The sequence below is a fragment of the Mustelus asterias genome, chromosome 12 (assembly GCF_964213995.1).
Source record: "Mustelus asterias chromosome 12, sMusAst1.hap1.1, whole genome shotgun sequence".
NCBI lineage: Eukaryota > Metazoa > Chordata > Chondrichthyes > Carcharhiniformes > Triakidae > Mustelus > Mustelus asterias.
The window spans coordinates 55,793,404-55,807,869 of NC_135812.1; positions in this window are offsets into that span (position 1 = coordinate 55,793,404).

Sequence of the window (14,466 nt, forward strand, 5' to 3'; positions counted from 1 at the left end):
GTGCATCTGTAAAAGTTGGTGAGGGTCGTAGCTGACATGTCAAATTTCCTCAGTCTTCTGAGAAAGTAGAGGCATTGGTGGGCTTTCTTAACTATAGTGTTGGCATGGGGGGACCAGGACAGGTTGTTGGTGATCAAGACACCTAAAAACTTGAAGCTCTCGACTCTTTCTACTTCGCCCCCAATTGATGTAGACAGGGGCATGTTCTCCTTTATGCTTCCTGAAGTCGATGACAATCTCCTCCTTGACATTGAGGGAGAGATTATTGCTACCGCACCTGTCACCAGATTCTCTATCTCATTGCTGTACTCTGCCTCGTCATTGTTTGAGATCTGACCCACTACGGTGGTGTCATCAGCAAACTTGAAAATCGAATTGGAGGGGAATTTGGCCACACAGACATAGGTGTATAAGGAGTATAGTAGGGGGCTGAGAACACAGCCTTGTGGGGCACCCATATTGAGGATGATCGATTAAGGCACGCTGCTTGGTTTTTCTTAGGTACTGGGATGATGGTCGTCTTCTTGAAACAGATAGGGACCTCAGATTGTTGTAAAGAGAAGTTGAATATGTCTGTGAATACCTCCACCAGCTGATCCACGCAGGATCTGAGTGCACGTCCGGGTACCCCATCTGGGCCAGTCGCTTTCCGTGGGGGGGTTGACCTTCAAGAACTGCTCTGCCATCTGCAATGGTGACCCCAGATACAGGTTCATCCAGGCCTTCCAGGGTGGAGGGCATGCTCTTGCTGATCTCTTGCTCAAAACGGGCGTAGAATGCATTGAGCTCATCAGGGAGGGGTGCATTGGAGCCGACGATTTTACATGCCTTCATCTTGTAACATGTTAAGTCTTGCAGACCTTGCCATAGACGGCGGGTGTCGGTGTGGCTAACCTGGGACTCTAGCTTGGACCGGTATTGTCTTTTGGCATCTTTGATGGATCTCCTTAGATCGTATCTGGCTTTCTTGTCCAGATGATGCCGGCGTTGGACTGGGGTAAACACAGTAAGAAGTCTCACAACATCAGGTTAAAGTCCAACAGGTTTATTTGGTAGCAAAAGCCACTAGCTTTCGGAGCGCTGCTCCTTCATCAGGTGAGTGGGATTTCAGTTCACAAACAGGGCATATAAAGACACAAACTCAATTTACAAAATAATGGTTGGAATGCGAGTCTTTACAGGTAATCAAGTCTTAAAGGTACAGACAATGTGAGTGGAGGGAGGCTTAAGCACAGGTTCAAGAGATGTGTATTGTCTCCAGACAGGACAGTTAGTGAGATTTTGCAAGCCCAGGCAAGTCGTGGGGGTTACAGATAATGTGACATTAACCCAAGATCCCGGTTGAGGCCATCCTCATGTGTGTGAAACTTGGCTATCAGTCTCTGCTCAGCAACTCTTTGCTGTCGTGTGTCGTGAAGGCTGCCTTGGAGAACGCTTACCCGAAGATCAGAGGCCGAATGCCCGTGACCGCTGAAGTGCTCCCCAATAGGAAGAGAACACTCTTGCCTGGTGATTGTCGAGCGGTGTTCATTCATCCGTTGTCGTCGTGTCTGCATGGTCTCCCCAATGTACCATGCCTCGGGACATCCTTTCCTGCAGCGCATCAGGTAGACAACGTTGGCCGAGTTGCAAGAGTATGTACCATGTACCTGGTAGATGGTGTCCTCACGTGAGATAATGGCATCCGTGTCGATGATCCGGCACGTCATGCAGAGGTTGCTGTGGCAGGGTTGTGTGGTGTTATGGTCACTGTTCTCCTGAAGGCTGGGTAGTTTGCTGCGGACAATGGTCTGTTTGAGGTTGTGCGGTTGTTTGAAGACAAGAAGTGGGGGTGTGGGGTTGGCCTTGACGAGATGTTCGTCTTCAGCAATGACATGTTGAAGGCTCCAGAGAAGATGTCGTAGCTTCTCCGCTCCGGGGAAGTACTGGACGACGAAGGGTACTCTGTCCACTGTGTCCCGTGTTTGTCTTCTGAGGAGGTCGGTGCGGTTTTTAGCTGTGGAGCGTCAGAACTGTCGATTGATGAGTCAAGCGCCATATCCTGTTCTTATGAGGGTATCTTTCAGCGTCTGGAGGTGTCTGTTGCGATCCTCCTCATCCGAGCAGATCCTGTGTATACGGAGGGCTTGTCCGTAGGGGATGGCTTCTTTAACGTGTTTCGGGTGGAAGCTGGAGAAGTGGAGCATCATGAGGTTATCCATGGGCTTGCAGTACAGTGAAGTGCTGAGGTGACTGTCCTGGATGGAGATGGGTGTGTCCAAGAATGCAACCAATTCCGGAGAGTAGTCCATGGTGAGTCTGATGGTGGGATGGAGCTTGTTGATGTCATCATATAGTTGTTTCAGTGATTGTTCGCCATGAGTCCCCATGGCTGTTTCGTGTGCCTGGTAGAAGAACTCTGTGAAGTTGTACGAACTGAGCAATGGCATGATGGGAAAATTGGTCAACTATTTCGTACAATATAAGAACGGCTGACCAAGCTATTTCAAAATGCCTGACGCCTGTAAGACCTGATAAGGCTGACTCCGCATAACTTAAGACATGAATATGACCAGAGAAGATCAGGCTATTCCAAAATGCCGGATCTCTGTAAGGCCTGATAAGATTGACTCCTCATAACTTAGGGCTGTATGAGTAAGACAAAATAAGGTCAGGGATGAAGGAGTCACCGACCTCTTTCTGTTACATCAAAGGACAAGATAAGGGTATGAATGATGAGACAAAGAGTTCGAGGAGGTCAGCAGGTTGTACCATGATTAATGACATTGCTTATGATTCTATTACTGATCAAATCCCTGAATAAGTTCTAGTCACGTAAACTGATTGTGATTATGTATAAATACTGAACTGATTCTTTCTGTAAACGCAGACATGAGGAGGAATTAGTAAGTTGTACCAACTGCTCTCTGAACTCATGCTTCAGCCAATACTGCATGCAGTCTTTCGTAAATAAAGGCTAGTTATTTTGTCGGAACGAACTTTGTTGAGTTTTTCTATCACAGTCAAGAAACAGGAAAATTTCCACTTCAACAACTGGTTGTTGAAGGTGAAGACATTGTGGTCCAGGATGAAGCGGATGAGTTGTAAAATTGCATCTGGAGACTGGCAATTGTCGGTGTTGAGTACTGAGGCTGTTGCAGCAATGCCATCGTCGTGGGGGATGCTGGTGTAGAGTGCCGAGACATCCATTGTGATGAGGAGTGCGCCTGGTTCAACTGCTCCATGTGTGCTGAGTTTCTGTAGGAAGTCCGTAATGTCGCGACAAAAGCTGGGGGTTCTTTGTACAATGGGTTTCAGGATGCCCTTGACGTAGCCGGGGAGGTTCTCGCACAGGGTCACTTTGCCTGAAATGATGGGACGGCTGGGTGTGTTTGCCTTGTGTATCTTCGGGAGGCAGTAGAGATCTCCAACGCGGGGAGTACATGGGATGAGAGCACGGAGGGTGCTCTGAAGATCTGGATCAAAGGTCTTGATCAGTCTGTTGAGTTGACGGGTGTGTTCTTTGGTCAGATCTGCAGATAACTGTGTGTAGTGTTCCTCATTGTTCAGTTGTCGGTACACTTCTTTGCAGTAATCAGTTCTGTTCAGTGTGACGATGGCCCCTCCTTTGTCTGTTGGTTTGATGACAATGTTGCGGTTGGTCTTGAGAGCGTGGATGACGTTGCGTTGTGCTTGGGTGATGTTCGGGGCTGTCTTGTGAATGCGGTTGATGAACCTGGTGTTGATGCACCTCCTGACGGCTTGGGCATACATGTGAAGTCGAGGGCAGCAGCCTTCCGGAGGAGTCCAATTCGACTCTTTCCTCTTCGGTTGCACTGCGGATCGCTCTGTTGGCTGTTCCGGTTCATTGGCTGTCTCATTGTGTTCGCTGTTGGCTTCTTGAGGTTTGTGGAAGAACTCCCGCAGCGTTTGATGGGGACTGTGGAGAGTGAGCTTTACTCTGTATCTAACCCTGTGCTGTACCAGGCCTGTGAGTGTTTGATGGGGACAGTGTAGAGGGAGCTTTACTCTGTATCTAACCCTGTGCTGTACCAGGCCTGTGAGTGTTTGATGGGGACAGTATAGAGGGAGATTTACTCTGTATCTAACCTCATGCTGTACCTGTCCTGGGAGTGTTTGATGGGGATAATGTCGAGGGATTTAACTCATGCTGCACTACTTTAGAATGTTTGATGTTGCCACTGACAAACTTCATGGCTGTGTAAGATTTACCAGTTTGTCCTGGGGGAGGGGTGGTTACGCTTTCAGAATCAGTACAGACTCAATAGGTCGGACGACCTCTTCCTGTATTGTAGAGGTTCTATGGTTGTTTGTTTCTCTGACTCAAGAACATGGTATCTCTGGTATTTATTCCCTCCTTTTCCTCAGTCCACTGTAGCCCTTCAACTGCAACCTAGACTATCGCCGGAGTAAGAATCAAGCTTTGGATCACCTGGAAATCTTAAACATTGCGCCATTATCTGACGGAGAGGTTATGATGGTGGAGCTGTGAGCCTAACTTCAGAAGAGTTCTCTCTTACTGAGCTTACATCTGGCTACTGGTTTGACTGCTTTTCCAGCTTCAGTCTGGTCCTCACCCAGGTCACATACACGCAATGTGCATGTCTCACAACAGAACCCAGCTTCCAATCGTGTTACGACATGCTTGCCACTGGACCTAAGCTCTGCTTTGCCAAGGTTGTGTGGCAGTCAGCTCACAATGATCATCCCACATTCTTAACAAAACCACACCCAGGCATCAGCCATTCATCCAAATGAAATTTGGGATCTGAAACTTCAAACAGTGATGGATGTGAGACACTTAGGACATATCCATGGGATTCAACAAAGTCAACATGGATTTAAGTAAGGGAAATCATGCTTGACAAACCTACTGGAGTTGTTTAAGGAAGAAACTAGCAGAATAGCTGAGGGAGAACCAATGGGTCTGGTACAGATAGAAAACCAAATGAATTTTCAGAAAGCTTTTGATAAAGTTGATAAAGTTTCACACAAGTGCAAAATAAAAGCACATGGGATTGGAGGTAATAAATTGACATAGATTGAGAATTGGGTAATAGACAGAAAACAGGGAGTAGGAATGAATGGGTCCTCTTCAAAGCGGCAGGCAGTGACTATTGGGGTACCACAGGGATCAGTGCTGGGAGCCTAGCTATTCACAATAGACATCAATGGTTTGGATGAGGGAACTGTTATGACGGCTGTGGGGAATCATCAGTAGATCTCCCTGTGGGCCTTGTTGAATACGAGCTCCCCTATTGGGTGAGTGGAGGCTCGCCCAATAGGGAAAGAGTTTAATAGATTTTTTGGGGGGTAAGAGTTATGGAACGAAGGCTGATAAATGAAGTTGAGATATAAATTAACCATTAATAATTAACAATTAATAATTGGATGGAAGAACAGCCTTGACTGAATAAGCTGAATAATCAACTCCTGTTCCTATCGCCTTTACCTATTCCAACTAAAAACGATGAACCTCCATTGTTAAAACATATTTGGTCTAATGAAACTCTCATAGACATTTAATATGATAAGTTATTACATTAGTAGAGTAACAATTAGTGCCTTTGTTCTTTAAATAATTGCTATTTCAAAAATGGCATTAATTCAAACATAAATTTCAAACAAACAGTGTTATTTGGCTGAGAGTCAGCACTTGTATCTCACTGAGTCAACGTGTTGTAGGTTCCAGCCGAATGTCAGCACTTGGCCCAATAAGTTAAGCTGACAGTTCAATGCTGAGGCAAAGTTGCATCTTTAATTAATTTCTTCGCACTATTTGAAGAAGTGCAGATTTTTAACAACACTCAATTTTCAACTAACAATGTAGATTAACTGTTGATTTGTCATTTGTACTTTGTAGTGTCCTAATTCTGTTCGGGATTGTGTGTTTTAAACAAAAAGGAAAAGGTTGGCATGTTGGCACAGTGGTTAGCACTGCTGTCTCACAGCACCAGAGAGCCAGGTTCAAATCCAGCCTTGGGTGACTGTCTGTGTGGAGTCTGCATGTTCTCCCCCTGTGTGCGTGAGTTTCCTCTGGGTGCTCTGGTTTCCTCCCACACTCCAAAGATGTGTAGGTTAGGTTGATTGGCCATGGTAGCTTGCCCCTTAGGTTAGCAGGGTTACAGGGTTCCTGGTTAACAGTCGGTGCAGGCTCAAGGAGCTGAATGGCCTCCTCCTGCTCTGGAGGGATTTGATTAAAAATATATAGCATGCACATGTGGATTCAAAATAAAACAGTTTTATTGAGCAACTGTTGCCTGTACAGTTTACAAAATGAAACTCAGCAGCCTGTAAAACATACCATCAAATCATGTGACCACCTCTTAAAGAAATAGAACATAGAACATAGAACAGTACAGCACAGTACAGGCCCTTCGGCCCTCGATGTTGTGCCGAAACCAAGATAAAGCTATCCCACTCCCTATCATTCTGGCATGCTCTATGTGCCTATCCAATAACCGCTTGAAAGTTCCTAAAGTGTCCGACTCCACTATCACAGCAGGCAGTCCATTCCACACCCCAACCACTCTCTGAGTAAAGAACCTACCTCAGACATCCCTCCTATATCTCCCACCATGAACCTTATAGTTATGCAACTATTTATCATGCAATCATGCAACTATTTAAATATACAACATCCAAAGATATGCAGGTTAGGAGGATTAGCCCTGGTGCAATGTGCAGGGTTATGGGAGTAGAGTGGGGATGTGGGCCTGCGTAAGATGCTCTTTTGGAGAGTTGGTGCAGACTCAATGGGCTGAATGGCTTCCTTGTGCACTGTTGGGATGCTATGGTTCTATCCCTCCCCTTTACACTTGTGTCAAGACAACAAATCACTACCATGTTATACATAGGATCAATAGTACTCTGGGCACGGTACTATGCAGCATTAACCATTGTGCACAGTCAATAAGAAAGTCTATTCCCCTTTCATTGTATACAACATTTTGGGATTTGGCTGTCCTTGACCCGAGAAGTATGATTTCAAACTTCATACAGCACAAAAAAGGCCCTTCAGCCCATCGAGTCTGCACAGACAATAACTACCACTAAAGTCGCACTAATCCTATTTTCCAGCACTTGTCCCATATCCTTGAATGTTATGATATTTCAAGTGCTCATCCAAATGCTTTTTTAAAGGTTGTGAGGTTTCCAGCCTTCATTACCTTCCCTGGCAGTGCATTCCAGATTCCCACCACACTCTGAGTGAAAAAAAATCTCAACTCCCCTCTGAATCTACGGCTCCTTCCCCTAAAACTATGCCCCCTCGTGATTGACGATCAAGCAGAACAGCTGCTTCCTATTCACTTTGTCTATACCCGTCATAATCTGATACACCTCAATCATGTCCCCCCTCAGCCTTCTCTGCTCTAAAGAAAACAAGCCAAGCCTATTGTCAGTGGACACTTCCTCTCTTGGAACTAATTCTGCATCATTCTCATGTGGTATAGTAGCAGAGATACAATCATCAGGCAACTCAGATTCAACTAAGTCTTCCTGGTAGTATTCACAACACTAGGCACTAAAGAAGTTGGTAAATCTGGAGATGATTTGGAGAATTCATTTCGAGATGACAACAATTGGTCAGCATGGCACCACCAAACTAGTTCATGTTCGATTTGAACTATGTAAGAAATTGGACCTGTTTTTGCTAAAACTATGGCAGGTACCCATTTCTCATTCGTGGCAATATTACACACTAACATTCAATCACCGTTTAAATGAATATTGTATTGTCCTCACTTCTTATCACACAACTTGAGATTGTTGCTGGCGCTCTACTATCTCTGTTTCTGGAGGTAATAACAAATCAAATTTAATTCTCTAATTTCTCTTTAAGAATAGTAATGCAGGTAAACTTTGGGAAGTTGTGTGATTAGTGTTTCTACAAGATGCCAAAAAGCTATTCACACGATGTGATAATAAACCTTGTTCTTGTGAAACTTTTAAAGAATGTTTCAAGGATTGTACAAATCTTTCAGCTAATCCATTGGTTGATGGGTGATAAGGTGAGGATTTTATATGCTGAATATCATTTACTTTGAGATAATCCCGAAACTTGTGAAGTAAACTGAACCATTATCGCTAACAATCTGTTCCGGTTTACCAAATCTTGCAAATATTTCATCAGGTTTTTCAGTGGTTTGTTGAGATATAGTAGATCTTATGATAACAACTCCTCATCATTTTTGAGTGTACATCAGTTATGACTGAGAAGATGTAACCCTCAAATGGACCAGAAAAATCTACAGGCAATTATTGCCAATTTAGTGGCATTTTAGGCCACTCCCAAGGGTGAAAAGAAGACTACAGTGGCGCATTTCTTATCTGTGCACAGGATTGACACTGTCCCACTTTTCCTTCAATTTCAGTATCCAGACACGGCCACTAAAATAACTATGTGTTAATTCCTTCATTTGGACTATAGAAAGATGTTCTTCATGTGGTTGTTCAAGGGCGGTACGGTGACACAGTGGTTAGCACTGCTGCCTGACAGCACTCAGGACTCGGGTTCAATTCAGGCCTTGCGTGACTGTCTGAGTTGAGTTTGCACATGTTCCCCATATCTACGTGGGTTTCCTCCATATCTATCACCTTCCCCATCATGGGATCTTTTCTGGTATGTCTCTGAACTTAAGAGATCTCCACATCTCCGGCATCTCCACATCATGACTACCATCGACATCGCAAACTGCCGGCTCCAAGTGGAGAGGATCTCCAAGAAACCAGTCCAACGCCGGCATCTCCACATCTTAAGAAGCTGTCACAGGCAAATGATCTACTATCGACAAATAAGGAATATTAGCAAAACTAGCTGGTGGTATCTGCTCGATAGGGAAAGGTAAACGTGATAATATATCTGCATTAGCATGACACTCTGATAATATTTTATATTGTAAGAATGTGCAGATAAGATCAGTGATCATCTTTGCAATCGGCTAGCAGCTAACGAAGGTATACTTTTATACGGCCCAAAAATAGGAATTAAAGGTTGATGATCAGTCAATAGTGTGAACTGACAACCATATAGATAATGTTTATATGCTTCTTTATCTAGCTGAGCAAGTTAGATTCAGCACTCGTCAGAGTTCGCAAAGCAAAGCTATTGGTAGTTCTTCTCCCAAAGGCATAATATGTGAAACAACTGCCCCTACTTCATAAGGTGAAGCATCACAAGCAAGCAGTAATGGTAGCTTCAGATTAAAATGAACCAATACTTCAGACTTCTACAAAATATCTTTGACACCCTTGTATGTTTTCTAACATTCTGTTGCGCAGTCCCATGACAGTTTCGCACATTGTGAATTGTGCAATGGCTTCAATGATGTCGTGAAATTAAGAACAAATTTGCATCATAATTTATGAATCCTAGAAAGGACCTCAATTGTGTCACATCTGTTGGATGTGGTGCTTCTAAAATAGCGTCCAGCATTTTAGGTGCTTTATGTAAGCCTTCACTATCAATAATGTGACCCAAATATTGGATTGATGCCTGGAAAAAGTCGCACTTTTCATTTTTGATATGCAGACCATGTGCTTGAAGATGTTCAAGTGCTCCTTTTGTGGGTTGCACATGCAGATTCAAAATAAAAACAACAGGTTTATTGAGGAGCTGTTAGTTGTACAGAATACAAAATGAAACTAAACATATTTTATGGACGGCACGGTAGCACAGTGGTTAGCACTGCTGCTTCACAGTTCCAGGGACCTGGGTTCGATTCCCGGCTTGGGTCACTGTCTGTGCGGAGTTTGCACATTCTCCTCGTGTCTGCGTGGGTTTCCTCCGAGTGCTCCGGTTTCCTCCCACAGTCCAAAGATGTGCGGGTTAGGTTGATTGGCCATGCTAAAAATTGCCCCTTAGAGTCCTGAGATGTGTAGGTTAGAGGGATTAACGGGTAGATATGGGGGTAGGGCCTGGGTGGGATTGTGGTCGGTGCAGACTCGATGGGCCAAATGGCCTCTTTCTGCATTGTAGGGTTTCTATGATTCTATGATATTTAAAACCATAACTTCACCTATCTCCTGGATGGGAGCAGGCAATTATTAAATGCATGTTTGTGGCCAGATTTCACATCATAAAATCATAAATTACTGCACTCAAACATACAAATTGATGAGCAGAAAGACTAAGTTGTCTATCAGTTGAACTCCATGCCTCACGATAGATGTTCCATTGTGGCAAGACACTTCTTTTTATTCTTTCAAAGGATGTGGGCTTCACTGGCTAGGCCAACATTTTTGGCTAACTTAGAGGACAACTTGTAGATGGTGGTTTACCCATGCATCTGCTGCCCTTATCTTTCTTGGTGGTGGAGGTCACAGGTTTGGAAGGTGCTGTCAAAGGAACCTTGGTAAGTTGCTGCAGTGTGTGTTGCAGATGGTATATACTGCTGCCACTGTGCATCAATGATGGAAGGATTGAATGTTTAAGGTGGTTGATGAGGTGCCAATCAAGCAGGTAGCTTTGTCCTGGATTGAGTTGAGCTTCTTGAGTTGAGGGTTTTGAATGTCTGGAACAAGCTGCCAGAGGTGGTAATAGAGGCGGGTACAATTTTGTCTTTTAAAGAGCGTTTAGACAGTTACATGGATAAGATGGGTATAGAGAAATATGGGCTACACGTGGGCAATTGAGACTCGCTTAGTCGTTAAAAAAAAGGGTGGCATGGACAAGTTGGGCCCAAGGGCCTGTTTCCATGCTGTAAATCTCTATGACTGTATGACTCTTGATTGTTATTGGAGCTGCATTCATCCAGCAAGTGAGAAGTATTCCATCACACTTCTGACTTGTGCCTTGTAGATGGTTGACAGGCTTTAGGGAGTCAGCAGATGAGTTGTTCTCCACAAAAAGGGGTGACAAAGATAACTGACGAGGGAAGGGCTGTGGATGGAGTTTATATGGACTTTAGTGAGGCGTTTGACAAGGTCCCACATGGCAGACTGGTAAAACTAAAATAACATGGGATTCAGGATGGGCTGGCTAGATGCATACAGAACTGACTTGGTCATAGAAGACAGAGTGTAGCAGTGGAAGGGTGTTTTTCAGAATGAAGGTCTGCAGCTAGTGGTATTTCACAGGGATTAGTGCTGAGACCTCTGCTGTTTGTAGTATATATAAATGATCTGGAAGAAAATGTGGGTGGTATGATCAGTAAGTTTGTAGATGACATGAAGATTGGTGGAGTTGCTGATAGGGCCAGGAATTGTCAGAGGATACGACAGGATATGGATAGATTGGAGACTTGGGCACAGAAATGACAGATGGAATTTAATCCGGAAAAATGCTGGATGATGCATTTTGAAGGGTCAAATTTAGGTGTGAATTATACTGTAAATGGCAGAACCCTTAAGAACATTAACATACAGAAGGATCTGGGCATGCAGGTCCACAGTTCCCTAAAAGTGGCAACAGAGATGGCCAAGGTGATTAAGGAGGCATATGGCATGCTTGCCTTCATCGGCCAGGGCACTGAGTACAAGAGTTAGGAAATTATGCTGCAGCTTTATAAAACCTTTGTTAGGATGCATTTGGAGTATTGTGTGCAGTTCTGGTCACCACACTACCAGAAGGATGTGGAAGCTTTGGAGAGAGTGTAAAGAAGGTTCACCAGGATGTTGCCTGGTCTCGAGGGTGTCGACTATGAGGAGAGGTTGAATAAACTAGGATTGTTTTCACTGGAAAGATGGAAGCTGAGGGGAGACTTGATGGAGGTCTGCAAAATTATGAGAGGCATAGACAGGGTGGATAGTAGGAGGCTTTTTCCCAGGGTGGAAGTGTCAATTACAAGGGGCCACACGTTCAAGGTAAGAGGGGGAAAGTCGAAGGGAGATGTGCGGGGAAGGTTTTTCATGCAGAGAGTGGTGGGTGCCTGGGATGCACTGCCAGAGGAGGTGGTGGAAGCAGATGCATTAGCAACATTTAAGAGGCATCTGGATGGGTACATGAATAGGGAGGGAATAGAGAGATATGATCCGAGTAAGGGCAGGAGGTTTTTGTAAGTTAGGGCATCATGATCGGCACAGGCTTGGAAGGCCAAAGGGCCAGTTCCTGTGCTGTACTTTTCTTTGTTATTTGTTCTCTGACTTGCTCATGTAGCCACTGTGTTTACATGGCTAGTCCAGTTTAGTCTCAGGTCAATAGTAAATTCCAGGATTTTGATGGCCGGGGATTCAGTGATGATGCCATTGAACATCAAGGACAATGTTTGGATTAATGCTTGTTGGAGATGGCCATTGCCTGGCATTTATGTGGTGCAAATGTTATTTATCAGTTATCAGCCCAAGCCCAAAAATTGTCCAGGTCTTGCTGCATTTGGACACATAGAATCCTACAGTGCAGAAGGAGGGCATTCGGCCCATCGAGTCTGCACCGACCACAATCACACCCAGACCCTATCCCCACGATCCCTAGCTAGGGGAAATTTAGCATGGCCAATCTACCTAACCCGCACATCTTTGCACTGTGGGAGGAAACTGGAGCACCCAGAGGAAACCCACACGGACACCGGGAGAATGTGCAAACTCCAAACAGACAGTGACCCAAGCCGGGAATTGAACCTGGGTTCCTGGCGCTGTGAAGCAGCAGTGCTAACCATGATGCCACTGTGCCGACACAGATTGCTTCAGTATCTGAGGAGTTGGGAATGGTACCGAACATTGTGCAATCATCAGTGAACATCCCCACTTCTGATGTTATGATGGAAGGAAGGCCATTGATGAAGCACCACCAATGCACAGTGGCAGCAGTGTGTAGCATCTGCGAGATGCACTGCAGCAACTCATCAAAACTCCTTTGCCAGCACATTGCAAACTTATGGCCTCTAGCACCTAAAAAGACAAGGGAAGCAAATACATGGAAATGCCACAACCTGCAAATTTTCCCCCAAGTCACACATCATCCTGACTTGGGAATATATCACTGTTCCTTCACTGTCACAGGTTCAAAGTCCTGGAACTCCCTCCCTAGCAGCACTGTGGGTGTACCTACACCACATGCACTGCCGCAGTTAAAGAAAGTCAGCTCACCACCATTTTCTCAAGCACAATTAGGAATGAGCAACAAATATAGACCTAGACCACACACTGTGAAAGAATAAAGTAAAGAGATATTTGAGAAACTAGAAAAAATGCAAGATTTGGGCGTGAATGCAGGAACGTTCGAGGAACTTGAACTTGCTGAGATGAAAGAGAGAAGCAGCATGGGCAGCTGATCAATAAGGAGAACCAGTGAAATTACTCAGAACATTTCTGTAAGTATTATTCTTCTTTCTCACTAATCTGGAATCAAAGAATGAAAAATAAGACTTGTAGCAATAACATACGTCCAGAAATGTAAATAATTCACAGAGAACATGTTAATTTATGTACAAAATTGGCCTTGTCTTCATTCAAATCTTTCCAATAAGTTTTTATGCAAGAGGCCTACCATCTGTCTTAAGCCTGGTGCTTGAGTTTTGTTCTTTTCCCAGAGCTTACTTCGTTTGGCTGGGCCTCCACTCCGAATAGCTATTGGGTGTTTGAACATCTGTGATAAGTGAAATTTAGAAATGTGGCTTTATTAAATGTTGATATGTGTTGTATTGTAATGCAAGTAAGTAGAATTTAAAAATAACGAGATAGAATATAAGGGTAAGGATATAATATTGGAATTGTATAAAATACTGGTGAGGCTACAACTGGAGTATTGTGTGCAGTTCTCGTCACCACATTACAGGAAGGACATAGATTTAAGATCAGTGGCAGTAAGTGTAGAGGGAACATAAGGAAGATTTTTTTACACAGAGGGTGGTGGGTGTCTGCAGTTCGCTGCTTGAGTTGGCGGTGGAGGCAAAGACCCTAAACTCTTTTTAAAAAGTACCTGGACCTGCACTTTAAGTGCAGGGCTGTGGGCTGGGTGCAGGAAAGTGGGATTAGAAAGGGCACCTGGGTGTTCTTGGGCTGGCATGGACAAGATGGGCCAAATGGAGGCCTCTTGTGCTGTAACTTTTCTATGCTTCTATTTCCATTTAAATAGCACATTTTGAGTACACCACAAAATTCTTCATAGCCAATTAATTATTTGTAATGTTATTATTTTGTAGAGCAGGTATATTTCTTCTGTGACCATGTATTTGGGAGTCACGAACTCCTAAACATCCAAAGCTATCTAATATCTTTAATTCCCAGCTACACTTCAGCATTGTAACACTTGGAAAATAGATATTTGAAGATGGCAAAAAATGTTCACAGCTATAATGTTTTCAACTTTAATTTTCATCTTCCCACAGCTATAGCAAAAAAGCCTGCCTAATTTTTCTCTCAAGAATAAATTGCCAGGGAAAGCAGTCAATGAAAATGTGTTGTCAGCCAACCTCTGGAGCAAACGATTGACAGAGTTGGAAGGAGTGCAATAAAGGTTTCCCAGATTGATTCCTGGGATGGCAGGACTGATGTATGAGGGAAGATTGAGTTGGTTAGGATTGTATT